The sequence below is a fragment of the Nyctereutes procyonoides genome, unplaced genomic scaffold, assembly GCF_905146905.1.
Source record: "Nyctereutes procyonoides isolate TBG_1078 unplaced genomic scaffold, NYPRO_anot_genome, whole genome shotgun sequence".
Taxonomy (NCBI): domain Eukaryota; kingdom Metazoa; phylum Chordata; class Mammalia; order Carnivora; family Canidae; genus Nyctereutes; species Nyctereutes procyonoides.
Genome location: NW_026575132.1, coordinates 22932766 through 22953685, shown reverse-complemented (window position 1 = coordinate 22953685; position 20920 = coordinate 22932766). Strand labels below are relative to the sequence as shown.

At 40.0% G+C, this 20920-nt stretch overlaps 1 long non-coding RNA gene across 1 annotated transcript in view; it reads left to right on the top strand.

The window, feature by feature from the left end:
• LOC129522880 (uncharacterized) overlaps positions 1-19888 on the top strand; it is a 42434-nt gene extending 22546 nt beyond the window's left edge. Inside the window, exons 4-7 of the long non-coding RNA XR_008667001.1 lie at positions 2766-2825; positions 3563-3597; positions 11412-11570; positions 12182-19888. This is a non-coding gene — a long non-coding RNA (uncharacterized LOC129522880). The remainder of the gene's footprint in view (positions 1-2765; positions 2826-3562; positions 3598-11411; positions 11571-12181) is intronic.
• Positions 19889-20920: the final 1032 nt, after the last annotated feature.

The window sequence follows — 20920 nt, the reverse complement described above, 5'->3', positions numbered from 1 at the left end:
GTAGGTCAGCACACAGCATTGCAGAGGAAGTTAGTTCATAGTTTTGTAAATAAATTTCTCTAGGAGGTACACAGGGAAATTAAAGAACAGGAAAGGAAGAAAAAGCATTTAGTGGGACACAAAAATGACAAGGTGGAGAAAAGACTTCTCCATCTGGCTAACGATTCAGGGCTGAGAATTCTTTTTCCGGCCATGCCTCAAGTGCAAGGAAGGAAATGACAAAGCCAGTTCTGAGCACCTAGGGAGGAGAGCGACTCTTCATCTAGCCCAGCCTCGCATGAGGTCACGGGTTTTTCTTGCTCTGGGATATTTAATCAAGGAGTATTGGAAGTGTAGTTTCTTTTTTTACAATCTTTCAATCCCGAGAGCCAGCAGTAAGAGACGCAGAGAGCAAAGAGATGACAAATAGCCTGGGAAGAGCTGTCTCTTTTGTCTTCTCCTAGGGCTTAAAAGTGTTTTTGTTTTAATGGTGGGTCAAGGTTAGCATTGGACCAGTTAATATTCATGTGGTCTTACCACCCTTAAGCATGTCTAACTTCTTTGTTGGACACTTTCCACCTCTTTCCTTTCTTTCCCTTGAACCAGCTTTTGGATTCAGAACATTGGCGGCACACCCTAGGGGCATGAGAGTAATGTGAATTAAGTTTAACTTTAGAAAATACAGAAAACCTTTCAGATTTGGTCACATTTGCCTCTGGGGCACTGTTAATATGATTAAATGAATGCCAAAAATATTCTGAAAACTGTATATTCCCCTACTCTTTTCATCCTCTTCTATCAAATAGATAAGTGAATTTGTGCTGGGTCTCATCTCCCAAATTTGTCCTTATTCTTCCTGCAGTGTGAGTAGTAATGCCAGCTCTTGAAAATGAAAAACTTCTTCCAACTTCTTTGCAAGTTATTTCTCATAGTTATGAAAAAAAATATCATGGCAAAATATGGGGGAATTAGATGGCTTACAGATCCAATAAAGCTTTATGTGCTGAATCTAAGCAGAGCTCCATGGCAGAGAGGTCAAATGAAGGCCAAAAAAGCAAGTAGGGAACGTAGAAAATCTTTCTAGTACTCTTCTGCACAACTTAAATTTGCTACAAAAGCTTTGTAAGGCTGCATTGCTTTCTTTTCCAATGGAAAGGTGTTAAGATGTTCTGGTTGGGCTTTTTCTGCTTCTGGGAATTTTACCTTGAGTTTCAGGTTTCAACCAAAAAAAGGAAAAGCCTTCACTCAACTTGGTGTTCTGAACTGTTCAGGTGTTGTGCCTGTCTGAAGGCAAGAGAATAGGATATTTGCATTTACTGGTTCCCAGAGGAGCAAACATTGCTGTTCTGAAGGCATGTGTGTTACGGGACCATCCCATGTGTTTGCCTCTCCAAGATACTTTAATTTATCGTAAAATCAGCATAAAAACTGAACACTAGGGGTTGTTTTAAGAGGTGATGATTTTGAAAGAGGAAAACTTTGGGGCTGGGAATAGGTGTGGTGATCATTTTCATTTTTATTTTTTTAAAAATATTTTATTATTTATTTATTAGAGAGAAAGAGTGCACACATGAGCAAGGGGGAGGGATAGAGGGAGAGAGAGAGAAGCAGACTCCCCCTGAGCAGGGAACCTGATGTGGGACTTGATCCCAGGACTCTGGAATCATGACCTGAGCAGAAAGCAGGTGCTCAACCACCTGGGCCACCCAGGCACGCATGGTGGTCATTTTTTAAAATTATTTCATTCATTCATTTATTCATGTATTATGCATATAGTTATTAAATACCTATTTCATGGTAGGCTGGGAATAAAACACTGGCTAATATGATCATAGTCCCCGACTTTTATTAATTCTTTGTTTTTTAAGATTTTATTTATTTACTTGAGAGAGCAAGAGAGATAGAGAGACAGAGAGAGATAAGCAGACTCCCCTCTGTGCAAGGAGGCCCATGTGGGGGTCCATCCCAGGACCCAGAGATTGTGACCCGAGTCTAAGGCAGGCACTTAACTGACTGAGCCACCCAGGTGCCCCTAGTCCTTGACTTTTATAGGGTTTAGTGCCAAACAACCAAGTCATACAAACAAGTAATTATATTTAGTACCTAAATTTTGTGATAGAAAAGTATAATTATCTAATTTATCATCCAACTTGGACTCTTTTGAAGGTAAAAGAAGAGTTCTTAATAATTACAGTGGACCAACATGTTTAAAGTGGGATTTCCCTGGGCAAACTGGGATGTGTCTTAGGGGATGGAGAAGTTGCTATGAAATTGTGTAGCAGGAACACTTAATCTGGTCTGTGTGTAGTGATGATGGGGAAAAGATTTCCAGGAGGAACTCACATTTAAACTGGTACCTGTGTGTCTCTCTTCTCAGATTTTCCACTGTGGCTCTCCTAATGGCTCCATGAACTTCTGGGGGTGGGAGTGCGTGGGTAAATGCATCCTTTTTTAATTGCCAGGGGAGAGGGGGGAGTTTGCTATCAAACAGCTCAACCAAGGTCTGGGAATAGAGTCTCACTGGCCCTGACTGGCTTGATTAACTCACGTGCCTGTCACTGAACCAATCACTATGGACCAGGGGATGGAATATGACGATTGGTCTCTCCACATGGTGGGGGAATTCTGGGGTAGTGCTAGGAAGGGGAAATAGGTTAATAATAAAGCAATACTTCTATGGCACTTATTATGTCTTAGGTACTGTTTTAGTAGCTTTATATATATTATATTTTTAAACTCTCTGAAAACGCTTTGAGCTAGACATGATTATTATCCTCATTTTACAGCTAAGGAGACCGAGGCAGAGAGATTAAGGAACCCCCCCTCCCCACCACATCCCACATCTGGTAAGTGAGTAAGCCAGGACTCCAACGCAGGCAACTGGCTCTTAGCCATTACATTATACCGCCTGCACATCCTGTGCAGAAGAAATCACATCTGAATGCAGTGGACGGTGTGAAGGTGAATTGTGAGAAATGATGTACTACGTTAATAGCTGGTTTGCTTTCCTGGGTTAGAAAAAACAACTATAATCACTTCAAAAACCAAACCTAACAACAAACCGTCCACCTTGTTGAGAGATAATTCACACAACATAGAATTCATTCATTTACTGTATACAGCTGAATAGTTTTTTAGTATTTCACAGAGTTGTACAACCATCACCTCAAATTTACAACATTTCTAGTCCCATAGAAGAAATCCCATAGCCATTAGGAATCATTTTCCCTCTTTTCCCCATTTTCCCTCTTTTCAGCTCTAGGCAACTACTAATCGACTTTCTATCTTTAAAGATGTACCTATTTTGGACATTTCATACAAGCGGAATCATACAACATGTGGTCTTTTGTGTTTTCACTTAGCATAATGTTTTCAAGGTTTACCCATGTTATAGTATGGATCAGTACTTCATTCTTCTTTATGACTTCATGATATACCATTGTATGGATATACCGTATTTTATTTATCCACACATCAATTGATGGGTATTTGGATTATTTCCATTTTATGGATATTATGAATAATGCTGCAATGAACATTCGTGCTTAAGTCATTTAGCTGAACATGTTTTCATTTCTCTCAGGTGTATACCTAGGAATGCAATTGCTGAGTCAAATGGTAAGTAAGAGGACCTGCCAGATTGTTTTCCACGGTGGTTGTACCATTTTACTTTCCCAACAGCAATGGTGAGGGTTCCAATTTCTCCACATCCCTACCATTATTTATCATGTTTTTTTTTAAATTTTATATTATAGCCATTCTAGTAGGTATGAAGGGATATATCATTGTGGCTTTATTTGCATTTTTTGGTAGCTAATGATATTAAGAATCATTTTACACGCTTATTGGCCATTTGTATATCTACTTTGGAGAATTAACTATTCAGGTCCTTTGCTAATTTTTAATGAGGTTATTTATCTTATTGAGTTTAAATAGTTATCTGTCTTTTCTAGATACAAGTACTTCTTCAGATATATTAGTTAGAAATATTTTCTCTCATTTTATGGGTTGTGTTTTTAACCTTCTAATGAGTGGCCTTGTAAATATAGACATTGTTGATTTTTAATTTTTCTATTTTTTTCTTGTGCTTTTATTGTCAGGCTAAGCAACTATTGTTAATCTAAGATCACAAAAATGTAAATGTATGTCTCCTTCAAGGGTTTCAGAGTCTAAGCTCTTACATTTAGATTTTAGATCTATTTTAAGCTAATTTTTGTATATGATATGAGGTAGTGGTCCAACCTCATCCTTTTGCATGTGGATATCCAGTTTGTTGAAGAATTATTTCCTCATTGAATTATCTTGGAAGTGTGAGGAAGTGTGACATGAGTTCTCTTGCCTTGCTCTTTTTCAAAAAAAGTTTTTGGCTATTCTGGGTCCCTTGAATTTCCTTTGGAATATTTAGATCAATTTATCAATTTCTGCAAAGAAACCAGCTATCATTTTGATACAAATTGTGGTGAATTTGTAGATCAATTTGGGGCATATTGCCATCTTAACAATATTAAGTCTTCCAGTCCATGAACATGAGATGTCTTTCTATTTATTTAGAATATTTAATTCTATTTAAAGAATTAAAATTCTTTAATTTCTTTCAGCAATGTTTTTTAGTTTTCATCATTTGATTTCTTTTCATTGTATTTTCTCTTGCTAAAGGATTCCAGTCCTTTTGTTAAGTGTATTTCTAAGTATTTTATTCTTTTAGATGATACTGTGAATGGAATTATTTTTTAATTTAATTTTAAGATTGTTCATTATATATGTATAGCAATATAATTGACTTGGATCATAATTTTATATTCTGCAAACTCGCTGAACTCATTTATTAGTTTTACTTTTTTTTATTAGGTTCCTTAGTATTTTCTATATACAAGACCTTCTTATTTGCCACTAGATAGCTTTACTTTTTCTTTTTAAAGCTAGATATCTTTTATCTCATTTTCTTGCCTACTTGCTTTGACTAGAACTTGCATCACAATGTTGAATAGGAATGAACAACAGTGGTCATTCTTATCTTTGATTTTAGGAGAAAAAAGTTCAGTCTTTCACCATTAGATATGATGTTAGCTACCAACTTTATATAAGTGCTGTTATTACACTGAGGAAATTTTCTTCATTTTTAGTTTATTGAGTTTTTATTGTCAAGGAATATTAAATTTTGTCAAATACTTTTTCGTTATTTATTGTTATAATCACATGGTGTTAGTCCCATTGATATTGTGTATTACATTAATTGATTGTGAAAACTTAAACCAACTTTGCATTCCCAGGATAAATTTCAATTGGTCCTAGTGTACAATAATTTTGCATGTTGCTGGGTTTGATTTACTAGTACTTTGATGAGGATTTTTGTATCCATAATCACAAGAAATAATGTTCTGTAGTTTTCTTTTCTGTGATATCTTCTGGTTTTGATATCAGGATAATTCTGGCCTTATAGAATGAGTTAGAAAGTGTTCCTCTCCCACTTTTTGGAAACGTTTTAAAAGAACAATATTAATCCTTATTTCAATTTTTGGGAGAGTTTCCAATGATGTCATCTGGGCCTAGTAATTCAATCTCTTTACTTATAGATCTGGTCAGATAATATTTCTTTTTGGGTTAGTTTTGATAGTCTTTATAGGAATTTGTTCATTTCATTTAGGCTATTTAATTTGTTGACATGTAGTTATTCATAATGTTCCCTTGTAGTCTTACTTATTTCTGTAAGGTCAGTAGAAAGGTCCCCATTTTCATTCTTAATTTTGGGAATTTGAGTTTTCTCTAATTTTTATTTGTCAGTCTAGCTAAAGATTTGTCAGTTTTCTTATTCTCAGATAATTAACTTTTGATTTATTTATTATTATTTATTATTTATTTATTTTTTTGTGATCTCTATTTCATTAGTTTCTGCCCTAATTCTTGCTGTTTTCTTCCTTCTGCTTGCTTTGGTTTAGTTTGCTCTGATTTTTCTAGGGTCTTAAGGAGGAATCGTTCTCTTCATTATTGAAAGTAGTGCAATCAAGTCTCTAAATATTATTGTAGAACTGTCAATTTCTCCCTTCAATTCTGTTAAGTTTTTATTTCATGTATTTTTGAAGTTTCTACTGTCTGGCATATATATGTTTATAAATGTTATATCTGCTCGAGGAATTGATATTTTAATCCTTATATGATGTCCTTCATTATTTCTAGTTACTTTTTTTGTTTGTTTGTTTTAAAGTCTATTTTGTCTGATATTAGTATGCCACTCCAGCTTTCTTATGGTTCTATGTTTGTATAGTGTGTTTTTCTATCTTTTTATATCAACCTATTTGTATCTTTGAATCTGAAATGTGCCTCCAATAGATAGTATATAATTGGATATTTTTTTAAAATCCAATTTGACAATCTCTGCCTTTTGATTTGGCCATTTAATCCATTCACATTGATGATGATGAGGAGGATGAGGATAATGATGAGGAGGAGGAAGAGGAGGAGGATTACTGTATTTATGTCTACAACCTACCACCTCTGAGCTCTCTGTTAAGATATTTGATATTTGATATTACACTAAGTTGTTAGGCTTCACCAACTGCCAGCTGATTTCTTTATTGTTTTGCTTTTTTTTTAAGTTTTTATTTAATTCCCCTTAGTTAACATACAATATTATATTAGTTTCTGGTATACAGTATAGTAATTTAACAGTTTCTCTATTGATTTTGACAATGTCTGGTGTATAATTTGCTCCACCATCTGATCCAATTAAAATCAGGTAGGAGAAGTTTTTGAGGCCAGTCTTGAAGTTTTTTCTGACCCCTGGATTGCTCATCTTAGCTATTTCCCTGGGTTATTTTTTTCCTAATTAACTATCTTGCTTTTGGTTTAGCTTTTTAACAAAAATGTTATTTTAAAAAATAGGATCTTCTTTTAATTATTTACCACCAAAATGTCCATTATTCTTGAGAGCACCTTTAGGCTTGCATCTACCCACACTTTGTTTACAATAAAGTAGGCTTTTTTGGGGAAAGCTTTGGAGCCTACTGCTCTTATAGATTGCCTCCTCACCTGAGCAAAAATCTACTGCTTTGGGTGCTGCAGGGGATGGTAGCCTCTGATCTTCTTGGCTTGCTTCTTCTGGTGCAGAAACTTGGAGTGAGCTGGAGGGAATGATAATTAAGTCCCTCATATTCTTGGTCTACCACATCTGGTATAGGGCTTCTGCCCTGTGAGTGAGTACTGAATGGAGGATGGGAAATGTCTATTTCTCAGTCACACTCACCAGGAAGTTAGCCTTTCCAACTTGAAGTTGGAAGGGATGAAAAATGCTGGTGCTTTGTCCCTTCCAGCGAGATACCATAGTCCTTAAGTAGGAGGTTGAGGGAGAGGAAGCCTCACCTCTTGGGCAGACCCATTATGAGTGGAACTTCCCTCAAGCTGAGCTGGAGTGAAGAGGGAGCTAGCAGGTTATGGCTCAAGTGCCACAGATTAGCTGTTCCTACTAAGGTTTAGTAGCTTTTCTTGAATAAATGTTTCTTCATTTTCTATACTCCCCTAGGACAATTTCTAGAGACTTTAAATGTTGTTTTTTTTTTAATTATTTTTTATCAGTTATGTTTGTTTAACTGAGGAAGAGGTCTTCAGGGCTCCTTGCATGGCCATTCTGAAAGTGGAACCTATAATCACTTCTTTTTAATGTAGTCTAAAATAATCTTAAACTTGAAGTAAATATTTTAGATTGGAGCTAGGCTTTGGAAAATTGAGATAAGTATAAAATCCTAATAGTGAATAAAGAGGTGTGTAGTGGTAAAGTTCCCAACAGGAAACAGATGGCTCACACAAAAAAATCATCTAAAGAGGATACTTTAAAAAAAAATGTGGTTTAGGTTAAGTCAACCACCAAGGGATGGTGACAAGGACTGGTGCCATCAGGAAGTGGTGCCATTTCCTTCATGATCTGAAGGAGAGTTTGGAGAGGTTACCAGAAAGTGCCATGAACTGGAGCTCCCTGGGGAGATGTCCAACTGGAAAGGATTAGTGGTCTTATGTCAAAGATTGCAGTCACTGCACATCTGAGCTGGGGAGGAAGGAGGAGAGAGGCTGAAATGGGAAGAAGTTCATTTCCATAAGTGCTCCCTCCTCTCACCCTCTGATCTCCTGCCAGTGCCGGTCATTGGCCAAACCTAATGAAAACCAGAGGGCAAGTGAGTTGGAACGATATGATCCACAGAGTGCAGCTTCCCAGGGAACAGAATGGGACAGAGTGGAAAGTGGGTCTACAGATACTAACAAGGAACACCCAGCCCACTGGACTTCCCTGCTTGGGAATGGCCATGCTGTGACCTTCCTCACGCTGATGACTAGATACTGTCAGAGAACAGTGGAAGGAAGACACTGACTGAATGATATGGGTCTGCTCGTGTTCTCACATCCCCCAGCATAGGTCTTCACCAGAGTCCACAATACTCACCCTTAATTTTTTGAGAAATCACATGTTCAGGGCATTAAGGAAGTCAAAGGCAACTTCCAATGGCATCTTAAGCCAAGGAAGTAGATACAAAGATGGCAGGAGGGTTTATGAAGCTCTGGGAAACTGTCACGAAGGAAGCTTTCTGTTCATGTGTAGAATAGAGGGAAGCTGCCTTTGTTTTGTGGAGCATATCCACTGCCAAATAAATGTGTGGTCCAACAACTGTGTGTACTTAAAAGGCAGAGAAAAGTAGAATAATATTCTGCAATAAATCACCCAATACCCTACTGCTGGTGATCCTCAGATGCCTGAGAAACAGACCATAAAAGTAAGCCGGAGTGACTAACTTGGGCTGGTTTGTATGTGCATAAACTGGTGAACAGGCAAATCACTACCTTTAGGTTCCCTCTTCTATAAACTTGGAGAGCATCCTTGGCTTCAAGAAAGGACGGGGAATGACAGCACCATCAGATTCGCGTGGGTTTGTGCAGGCATTTGCTAGAGGTCTGCCAGAAATTACCCTGAGGCTCAAACCTCCTACTTCCCCTCCTTACTCTTCCAGCTTTTGCCCCCTTAATTGTTATTTTTTCTCTTTATTCTCCCTCAGGCTTTCTTCTACTGATTCTAACACCTCAACAAGGGTGCTGTTAGCCTTTTTCTTGTTCCAATGATCCATAAAACCTTATCCTGGCATCTAGTGGTACCTCCCTGGCATCCCCCGTTCACCAACGCTGCCTTCCGCCTGGTGCAGCAGGGCCCCTCTTGGCAAAGGAACCCCCACTTGCCTTTTTATGGTCCAGAGTTCTGGAGCTGCTGTGCCTCTCCCCATGCATCCAGCTCCACTCTTCTGGAATGTTTTTATGCTGAAAGTAGTTTTAAGTGAGGTGCAGCTTTGCTTCTTCCAGAGATTGGGGGGAAGGAGGGGAGAAGGAGAAAGGATTAAGTGCGTCTGCAACCAGGGCTTTGGAGCCTTTTGGCCTCAGACAGCAGATCATGTTTTAATACCCATGGCTGAAACCAAACTATAAAACTTGGAGACGATTGAAATGCTTTGTTTTGCAGCATACACATAACACAACCTATTGTTAAGGAAAACATTATTCTGACACTTCTTAAGATGGTAAGGAAAACTCTTCGGGGCCATTTGCCAGAGATGTCAAGACTATCGCAATGGAAGAGAGAGATAGGGCTCAACCTGGAGTGCAACAAAAATGTTGGGGATTTATAGCCAATAAGCAGAGCTGGGGGTGGGGGTGTGTGAGTGGGTAGAAAGTTACTAAGAGGAGAGGTCAAGGGTAGGGGCTTCTTGCTGAAAGCAAGTCAGGGTGATCAGATGTTAAAAGGAGTGGCGGTGAGGAATTTAATCAGATGAGTTAGAGTCTTGCTAAAACTGGACCAAGTCGGTAAAGATAGGTCCCAAGAACAAGGCCTACTTGAAAAGAGGGCTCAGAGGTTCCTGTCTGAAGTTTGGACAAGGAGAGAATTTGTCACTAACCACTAGTGTTCATTTGTGAAGCTGACGGTGGACTCAGCTCTTTGTGTCAGTGACTCCACTGACCCAGCACACAAGTGTGCACAATATTCATTAAAGGAACATACATATTAGGGAAGAAAACACTGTCTCCTATAGATAAAGCAAGTCAATTTGTAAGAACTTCTGGTTTCAACCAGGTCTGTTGGCTCCTTGTCCTTGCTTCGCTGGACGTAAGCGCATAATTGCATTATAAACTGTGGGATTCTGATGCGCATACTGTGTGATGTGAATGACATTTGAAATAAGGTTCTAAGGGATGTAGTAACATCTTTGCAGTTGCAACCTCAGTGACACAGAAAGCAGGCTGGAGATTTTCTGGTCAACAGAAACACAGTGGTATGGTGTGACTTTGGCTTTTTGTATGTGGCTTGGAGTTAAGCCAAACTGCTGTTGACGTGAAGTGGGAGAGTGTCCATTCTGAATTCAGTTGCTGCTCAATCAACACCCAGGTCACAATCTCCACTAGCCAGACATGTCTTGGCTTCAGCAGAGAGCTGAAGAGCTGAAGCTCCAAAGAGAGGAGAATGTACATGGATGTTTGCCAACTGGTCCTCCATTGGTCACCTTTGGCACTGAAGGCACATAAGCAGTGATTCCAATGGCCAGGCTTGTATTGATAAAACAATTTTCATTTGAGTGTTTGACTTTTTAGGCGAATGGATGTATTTATAGAAAATGAAAGAACTTATACATTCATTTCACTAAACCTGGCTTAATGTAGCAGAAAGAAATGCCAACTCTATTACAATTATGTTGGTGTGATGAAAATATTCATTTTAGATCACTAAAAAAATTAACTGAAACTCTACTTAGAGCTTTTGGAGAAGTACTGTATGTATTTATAGATTTAGGTCATCAAAATTAGAAGGAAATTTGGATATCATTATGTCACCTCACCTCCCTCATTTTTAAATGAACAGATATAGTCAAGAGAGAGATTCTAAAAGTTTTGATAAGAAGTACTAGGCATATACGTGCTTTTTTTTTTTTTAATGCTCTGTAAATCCTGATGCTAATACTGATATTCGATGTAGCTTTGTGTTTTAATGCAGCGATTCCTACTAACAGAGCCAAGAAGAGTTTTTTTGTCTAGGAAAAAAATGCCTATTTTGGCACAAAAAGATCAGAAATCATACAGCAAAGGATGGATTCCAGGAAATTTGAGATTAGGGTTCTACAAGGAATTTCACCAAGAACTATATCACATCACATTTCATTTTTGGTTATACTTTTTTAATCTCTTGTTTATAACTAAACATTTGAATTTAATTATAAAAATAGCTCTTAGACGCATAAGAAAAGGTACTGAAACCATCTTATTTCACCTCAGATTGGGTCTAAGAGCACATTAACAAGTGCATTTCTCTTTGGAGATAAACAGAGTTTTTGGAGAGTGGTGAAAAGCACAGGGGTTAATGATTGCTTGTGGGAGGGGGAAATTCTGGCCTTGATTTTTTTTTTTATAAATAGGTTCCATGCCCAGTGTAGAGCCCTACATGAGGCCTGAGATCAAGACCCTGAGATGGAGACCTGAGCTGAGATCAAGAGTTGGACATTTAACCAACTGAAGCACCCGGATGCCCCAGTGATTTTTTTATTTTAAGGAATGATAATTTCTATACTCCATGGGTGAGCCTAAATCCCCAACACCAAAGGGGAGTCTATTTAGCATTGGTCCCCATCAACAGGTTGGGGAAGAGATTTATCTAGGAATTGCTTTAGACCACTGCAGGGGTGTCACCCCCAATTGGATCTCACCCCCAATTCTTACATGAATATAAACTTAACACAAAGCAGGGGGCCAACAGATGTGAAAAACACCAAAGGAAACAGGACCTCTTGAGATGCTGGGAGCTGATTGGTACATATTTGTCCTTCAGGGGACTTCGGGTAAATAAAAAAGCCCTTGGCTTCTCTGGTCTGCTATCCTCTCTGGGAGAGGGCAAGTCAGTACAGTGCTGAGAACATTGCTCAGAAATGACCCCAGAGTAGTTCAGAGTCTGGCTGACTCTGGGGTTATCACATTTTTCTCTGAGAACCTCTTGCTGGTTCTGTGATGCAGTTAGTCTGACAGTGAGCCAAAAAGCAAAATCCTATTCCGAATGGGTTCAGTGACTCCCTGCCTGGGGTGGAACAAAGGATGGGCAGGATAGGAATGACTCTGTGTAGCTTCTCAATAGCTGTGATGCCTATTCAGCATCAGCTTCCTCACTTTTAACAAGAATTCTCTTACCTTATAGGGTCATGGTGAAGAGATTCGCTGAGCTCATGCGTGTGAAGTGCTCAGTGCAGCCGGGCTATCGGCTCTGAGGGGCCAGTGTCTTCCCAGGAACGTCTTTGAGTTCTCAACATTAGACTTGCCAGACCAGCAGCCTCGAGTTCACTTATTCATTCAACACACCTGTGGAGCATGTGTTCCCCCATTCAAAGCTCTCTGCTGGTGTATAAAACTTTGAATTGTTTAGAAGCAAATCCAGAGAAAACAAATCATTGGTGGCTTCTGTTGGCATGTGGGCTGCTGTTAAATGTAGAAATATCTCCATGAAAAGTTAAAGGACTCCTTTTCTGATGCTGAAGACACACAATTACAGTGCAAATGTTTCAACTGCGGAGCAAGAACTTTATTTGGAAGACAAGGAAATGTCTCACTGTGCTTTTGCATCCTTCAGAATCAGTAAAACAACCAACAAAAGACTACAAACAAAAACAAAACAACCAGGCTGAGCCACCGTGAGGAGGGAGCTCTGCTCCCAGCATCCACGCCCTGCAAAGAATTCTTTAAATCCATCTGCTGTAGGAAGTTAGGCAAAGCCATAGCTGTGGAAATTCAAAACAGCAGGTTTTAACTAAAGAACCTTCTTCCTGGAAATGTGTGTATTTAAAGCTGCCTGGCCGGGCTGCCTCTAGCCTTAGGGCAGCCCAGGAAAGCTCTCTGAAGTCAAGGAAAGGCACTTTGCTTTTCCCTCGTGGGTATATGAGGCTCAGCTTGAATTTTTCAAACAGCGTCCTTGTAGAGCCGAGGAGAGCTGCTCCGTGTTTTGGGGAAGCTCTTAGTGGAAAGAGCAGATCCTTTGAAACTGGGCAGATAGGAGTTCAAATCCGGGCAGTGCTTCCTAACTGAGTAACCCGGAGAATTTCATCTGTAAAGGATGGTGACACCCACCTTATGGGATCTCTATGGGGATGAGATGAGATATCATATGCAAATCATCATATGTAAAATAGGTGTTCAATATGCATTTTGGGGAGAGGTAGTTTGGAAAGCACACAAGCCCAGGTGTTGCATAATGTAAAGGAAGCCCTGCAGGTGAATGTGGCCCATGTATCGTTTGTCCTTGTATGGGCAGCAGTTGGCCAGGCGTGATGCAATTTAGAATCCCTCGTTACCTTTCAATGGAGTTCAACTTTTCAGTTAGAATAGACTTCAGAACTGTATTTTTGGTAGAGTTCAGTCTTGGGAGCAAAGAGAACTAAGGGCAATGAGGAAGACTCTCTTGACCATTGCAGTGTTGCATTCTTATAATTTCTTGAAATTTGAAAGCTTCCAAGGGTCTTAGATTAAGTTTCTAAAACTCTTTTGCTGCAATACAAAATATGGCCCAGGGATCCCAGAAGGTGCCTCAAAGACGGGGATGCAAACTGCTATTTGAACACTATTGGGCTGAATATAGACTGAAGGGCTGTTGGACTCAGGTTTTCCATCTCTCGCAAAGTGTTTGAAGAACTCTTTGGATTGCTGGAAGATTAAGATTAAGGTGCATCCATTTCTTCCTCCCAAATACTACCTTTGTGTGTTACCAAAAACCTGAGCTGAAAAGCGGGGACCTGGTTGAAGCAGTGGGGAGTGGCTGTGAGTGGGGCCCTATGTTATTTAAAGATCATGGATTCATTTTTTTAACAGACATCTGGAAGCATCTAGTTTCAGATTCTGTAGAAGCAAAGCTCAGTAAGACCATGGTCTTGCACTCAAAAAAATTCCATCCTTTACCTCGCCCCAGAGACTGTTGCCTTAAAAACAGACTCACATTTCTTCTAATCGCAACTCTGGGTTAATCTTTTTTTATTTTAAACACAAGAGAGCTCTGGTTCTAGGGGTTGGCTTTCTGTGAAATCATATCTCTCTGAACTAAATTTCCTTCATGGGCAAACCAACTGAGGTGTTTGGAGTTATCAATTCTACTGTCCTTCAGTGTCACATGGAGGTGCTTTTGAAACACTTAGGTTTGGATTCCCAGGATCCACTCCAGGCCTATTTAATCTTAACTCTCTGAGGGTAGAGCTCACCTTCCCCGAGAGGTGCTGACATACATTCAAGTAGAGAACCTGTGTGCATTCCAAGCCCAGGATTCCTTAGAGGTCCCAATACTGGATTAGGAGAAAGCAAAATCTCCTTTACAGCACAAAAGAGTATCATTTTAGTATTGGAGGCTGGATTTGAGAAAATGTACTCTCCAGAAACCTTCTCAGATAGCTGAGAAGAAAGCAATGATGCCAGAGATAGAAGCAGAGAGTCTCAACACAAAGTACTGTCCGCAGGCCCTTTGAGAACTGCAGGGGTGGGGGGCTGTTCCTGAGTGGGCAAATTCCAGCCTGGCCTTTATCTCATTATTACTCTTATTCTTTTCCATCCCTGCCCTCAAGAAGGACAGGGGCACCCCACCAGCCCAGTGTGCTCAGAGTACTCCAGCACATTGGAAGGGAGGCACCGGTGGCCTCAAGCCACTGACTGGCCTGTGGGCATCAGTCACCCTGGGAGAATCAGAGGAGTCACTATTCTGTCACCAGTGGCCAGGCCATCTCTACCTGTGGTCCACTCCTACATGTAGCCAAGCTTTTAGGGGCCTTTAAGCCCAAGAAAGCTCTCAGATGTTGGCTCAGGATCAATGGCTAGCACTGATTGTCAAGATTTTGGCTTCATTTATTTACTCAACACATATTTATTAAATGAATGTTTGCCATCGGCAGAGCAGTTACCATTGGGAGACCCTCCTAGAGCAACGACCGATAAAATCTGAGAGAGGGCATAGGCACACAACTATAAAAAAAAAAAAAAGCCACCTAGGATTGATACTTTAAAAATAGCAAATTTATTTTAATCCTAAATGGGCACCAAAAGAATTCTGATGGATGTATAATTTATGCAAATCTATGCAAATTCAAGTACCAATTACACAGAAGAGGATTGGGTGGCATTTGTAAAGACCAGCCATGCTCTAAGCTGTCACCTGCCAGCCTGCTTCTCCCTGGAGTCAGATTCAGACCAGATGGCAGGAATTAGAAATGAAGAAACCTCCTTCCTTGAACTTTCACCTTCAAGTCTAATATAAGCATCTGTGAGCTTTGAAGTGGTGGGATTGTTTTGGTTAGGATTCAAGAGCTCTTTTAGGGATTGCAGCAGGACGCTGACTCTGGAAACAATAATACCTCCCCATGCAGACCCCAAAGTAATGTGTGCAAGACACTTTGACTTTCCTAGAATAAGACAGGTTTAGGTATTGCTAGAAAAGCAGCAAAACAGAATGCCTCACAAAATATTAGATTCGTTGCTTCCAAGGGGATAAATGACAAGTGTTTACTTGTACACATACACACACACACACACACACACACACACACACACACACACACCTACCTTCACCTTAAAATGGGGCTAGTACAGTTTCTTCAGTGAACCCCCTATGCGGGGCCAACAGCTGATCACGTGCAGAATTGACTGCAGCTCCTTCCTCCGCAAGAGTGTTCCCTCTAGACTACTGAGTCAGCATCATTATCCAAATAAACATCTGCTCTATTTTGTTGTTAGTAATGATAATGACTAGCTGGGGTCACTAAGGATGGGCCTAACACATACCATCCAAATGGAAAATTTGAGAAAATTGGAAGCTTTAGAAAAAACTGCAATTGTGTTTCTCTATTTACTTTTTAAAAAACAAGAAGACTCTGCCTTATATTGGCCTTATATTGGGGTTATTCTGTTTGGTTAGAACACTCATGACACCAGCCTTAGGATTTATAGAGCCAAGGGTTATTACAAAGCCTGGTTGGATAGAGGAGGGGGTTTAGGAGCCTGAGCTGAGGACTTTGGAAGTCTTTCAAGGGCCTGCAGTGAAATCATGGAATGCCAAGATCCCGGCTGATAGCCTTTGGGCTGGTAAGGAATGTTAAGAAGGAGAGGCTCCTTTTGCAGACCTGGGAAGGAGGGGCTCCCCTCTGCCTCAGTGCTGGAGGTCTCCCCATGCAGGCTGCCTGTTGTGCTGCGTGACCGAAGGGAAGGCTGCTGGAATAATCCATGTGCTCAGGGCTGTGCCTTCCTGTGGATCTAGTACGACCTGAAAACTGGCCCTCACTAAGTCAGTGTGGGAACCCCCCTCACCACCACCACCACCACCAAGGAGGATCCTTTGATGTGAGGTGTGAATGCACACTGACATGTCCACAGGGATAATGAATTGTGGTATCTGATGGGAAGCAGAAGCTTCTCTGGGAAAAATTCCTGCATTTTCTATTGCTGTGACCATCAAGCTCAATGTATCCTGTATATTTTTGAGGCAAATGGCATATACTGGAGCTTCACCAACCCTAGAGCAACTTCTAAAGTGAATCCTCTCAGGCTCAGAATCCAGTGCTGGGAGATGGAGCTGGGGGTAACTATTCTCTGAAAGATGGGCTATTTTACTGTCCTAAACTTCACTCCCACATAAAGGAGCATGTGTTACAAGAGGCAGCAAGCTCTGCCCCACATGTCAAATAGGTGCTACAGTAAACTCCAGTTGGTGAGCTCAGGAAACAATTCATAGAGTGGACTAAGTGCATGTGGGGCTCTCTATTCCTGTTTCCTTATCTAGACAGCAGGGCAGAGATGGGTCCCACTGTAGGGAAAAATAGGTACCCATTGCCTTTGAGCTTTTACTCAAGTTTCCATTTGACTTGACTTTTTTTTTTTTTTTTCATTCTTTCAGAATCCCTAGGGGCCCTTCCAGGCTTTGTTTTCTATGGGTGTAATTTCTGGAGGAGACAAATGTCTTCATTTCCTACACTGTTGGGGGTTGACCCTGAATGGGAATAAGAGTGTAAATCACCCATTCCAATTGTCTGGCTGAGGACCATAAAGTGCCTTGCAGTCGTTAAGTGTTCACCATTTTTTGAGGCCGATGCATTTTTCATGTCAGTTTTATACACAAAATTTATGTCAACTGGTTAGAAATTTGCTTTACTCTGAAATTCTCCAAGGCTTAACTGGAACTAATGAAAACTCAGAAATAATAACAAAAGACCCAAACATCTCCACATAGTTTTCTTAACTCTATATCAATGCTTACTCCAAATCCAGATCTACTAATACCATTCTATCTCTGGGAGAGGTAGTACATTGGCTAGAAATACTTTTGCCAGCAAGTAACATTAGAATCTAAAAATGGGGATCCCCGGGTGGCTCGGCGGTTTAGCGTCTGCCTTCAGCCCGGGGCCTGATCCTGGAGACCCAGGATCGAGTCCCACGTCGGGCTCCCTGCATGGAGTCTGCTTCTCCCTCTGCCTGCGTCTCTGTCTCTGTGTCTCTCATGAATAAATAAATAAAATATTAAAAAAAAAAGAATCTAAAAATGGCTTAAACAAATGGGAATTAATTTTTCCCACATCATCTAAAGTCTGGAGGTAATAGCTTTTTCATTGGTCTGGTAGCTCAAGGTATCCAGAGCTTTTTCTTCTCCTGGCTTTTCCCTCATGGTTGCAATATGGCTGCTGCTACTCCAGGCATCAGATCCTCTATCAAAAGAGAAAGTTAATGAGGATAATGGTTTGAGAATATAGCACAAATTCCTTGACACATCTATTGAGAAGTGGGCCTTATGCTCCCTCGCCTTGACTCTCAGTGGGTTTGCGACTCATTCACCCAACAGAGCATGGTAGAAGTGATATTGTGTGACTTCTGAGATTATAAAATGCCATGAAGCTTTTGCCTAGTTCTCTTAGAACACTTATTCTCTTGATGCTTTTTTTTTTTTTGAGACTCTTTCTTTTGAGAATCTCCCTCTCTTGATGCCATGCTCTGAGGAGCCCAAACTAGATGAATGACTTTGGTCAACAGTCCCAACTGAGTCCAGTCTTTGAGCCATCATAGCCCAGGAAGCAGAGATAAAAGTGAAGAAGCCTCCAAATGATTCTAGCCCCCAGGCCCTTTGAAATATTCCCCAGATAAGGATCCAGCCTGCATGAAAGAAAGATAAGCCATCCACACCATGACCGGTACAAATTCTTGACTCACAGAATTCATTTCTGAGCAAAATGAAGTGGCTGCTGTTTTCTACCAAGTTAGAGGTGGTTTATTAGGCGGCCATGGATGTCCAGAACAAGGAGAAAAGATAGTGCAAACTCCATCCATCCCTGACTGATAAAATAAAATCTTTCCCAGAAGGCCCTCCGCATACTCCCTGCATAACTTAATGGTCATGACATGGCCACCCCTGTCTGCAGGGGAAGTTGAAAAAATAAGAAACGTTTTGGGTTAGAGGTGATCTGTTTGGGGGGAAGGTATGCTAAACAAAAGAGAAGTGCTTTTAGTAAGGAAGAGAAGGGAGAAAGAGTATTGGATGAATAACAGAGTGTGCCACAGTAGCATAGGAAAAAATATGTATTTTGAAGTGTATCATGTATATGAGGGAGTGTAGATATTGTATATGTGCAGTTTAGAGGGGACTGATGAAGTACTTGTGTACACACAAAGTCACAAGGAAAGAGAAATCAACAACAAATCTGAAACACCTTGTAAACAAGTGATTTTCGGATTATAAGCCTCTCCTTACTCCTGCCCCTTCTCAGAGCCTTCTGATTTTTGTGTTTAAGATTCCTTCGCTTTACCACAGCTTTTTAACTTAGGAACATATATGGTATTGTTTTGCATGCTTTTTGAGCTTTAGATATATAATATTCCTCTAGAACTTGCTTTTTCTGTTCAGCATCATGTGCAGACATTTATCCACATTGAGACCTGTAGTTTACTCATTTTCACTACTATATTGTGCCTGTAATCTATTCATTTTCACTATGATGTTGTATTAATACAATAATTGTGTTGCACATTTCATGAATATATCATAATTAGTTTGTTCATTTCCTTGTCTGGGGACACTTAGTTTGTGTCCAGCATTTTTCTACTTTGATTGATGCTGCTGCTCTGAATATTTTTTTTAAAGATTTTATTTATTTATTTATTTATTTATTTATTTATTTATTTATTTGAGAGAAGAGAGAGACTGAGTGAGAGAAGGGGCATGAGCAGGATGAGGGGCGGAGGGAGAACAGGCTCCTCCCTGAGCGGGTCCCGGGGCTCTGGGATCATGACCTGAGCCAAGGGCAGCCTCTTAACTGACTGAGCCAACCAGGTACCCCTGCTCCGAATATTCTTATACATATCTCATGGGCAGGAATAACTTTAAGAAATATACCTAGGAAAATAAGTGCCTAATTATGTGGTATATACATTCTCAGCTTTTCTAGGTGATGTCAAAGTATTTTCCAAAGTGGGTTTATCAATTTACACTGTCTTTAATAGTGTGTACTAATTCTTGTGAGAGTATAAAGACTTGATAATTTTTGACAATCTGATGGCTATAAAAGGAATCTTTTTGTGGTTTAAATTTACATTCCCTGATTACAAATGAAGTCAATGTGTTTTAGATACCTATGATCATTTGTGCTTCCTTCTTAGTGAAATGTCTGTTTGGAGCTTTTGTCCATTTTCTATTGGATTGTTTGACTTTTTAAAAATGTATTTGTGGCAGTTCACTATATATTATGGATACTGTTCCTTTGTTAGTTCTGTATAGTAAATATCTCCCAGTTCGTAGCTTGTGTTTTTAGTTTTATTCTTAGCGACTGTCAACAAATAGAAGGGAGGCTTGTTTTTTAATTTACACGGTAACTGTTCATTAAAAAAATTTACTGGTTAATTTGTGAATTTCTGTTCCATGGGGACAACCTGAGATTTGGAAAAATCTACACTGCTTGACTAATTGCCTTTGGCAAACTCTGCTCTGGAGTTTCATACATGTAACGCCAGACAAACTCCAATGAATATATGTTGCTCTGTGTATTTCCATGTTGAAGCCAAGCTGATGATAAGGCAATTTACAGAATAATGGATCTCACAGTTTGGGTCTATGATCCAGTGCTAGATGGGCCTCAGGAAAGTTAGCTTCTGTGCCTGAACAGGGACTAGGTTATCCTTATTTAGAATAAGAGAGAACTGACAGGTTCCCCGAAGCTGGTTCTCTCCAACTATCATATTATAACCAAGTTTGGAGGCCCTACTAAGCAGAGAAAATTATACTTTTCCCTTGTAGTCCTGACTCTGAAGCTGTAGTACACCCCTCGATGCCGGAGATTTGATGCCATGCAAAAAGAAAGATTATTCCTTTCTTATATTCCTCTTCGGATCCCATCTGACCTCTGGGCCCATCATCACAATCAGCCCCATCTATCTATTTTCCTCTGTCGTACATCCAAGACTGGCTAAAATCCAAATTGTGACATAGATGAAGTTGTTTATTGGCTCATGGTAATACCTTCCACTCTCTGTTGCTCACATATGGCTGCTGGACATACTTAGCTCTGTTTGGTTGAGTCAATGTGATGTGTCCACATAAGAAGACTACGTGGCTCAGCCTCACTGTAATTTCTTTGGGGCCATATGACTGTGTTTGGTCAATGGAACTTGGGCAGAAATTATATAGTCCACTTCAAAGCCCGGTTCTGAAGAAGATTTCATGTGATGCTCCAGCATCTCCCTTCCACAGTATTGGGAGCATCTTATTTTAGATGGTGTAACCAAAAGAAGTATCACGGGTGCCTGAGCCAACCTCAGAGAAAAGCTTTACAGGAGACTTACTCAACCCATGTCAAACTATGACTTGATTTGGAGATAAACCTTATAGTGTTGAGCTCTTGAGATTAGGGCATCTATTTGTTATCTCAGGATAGTC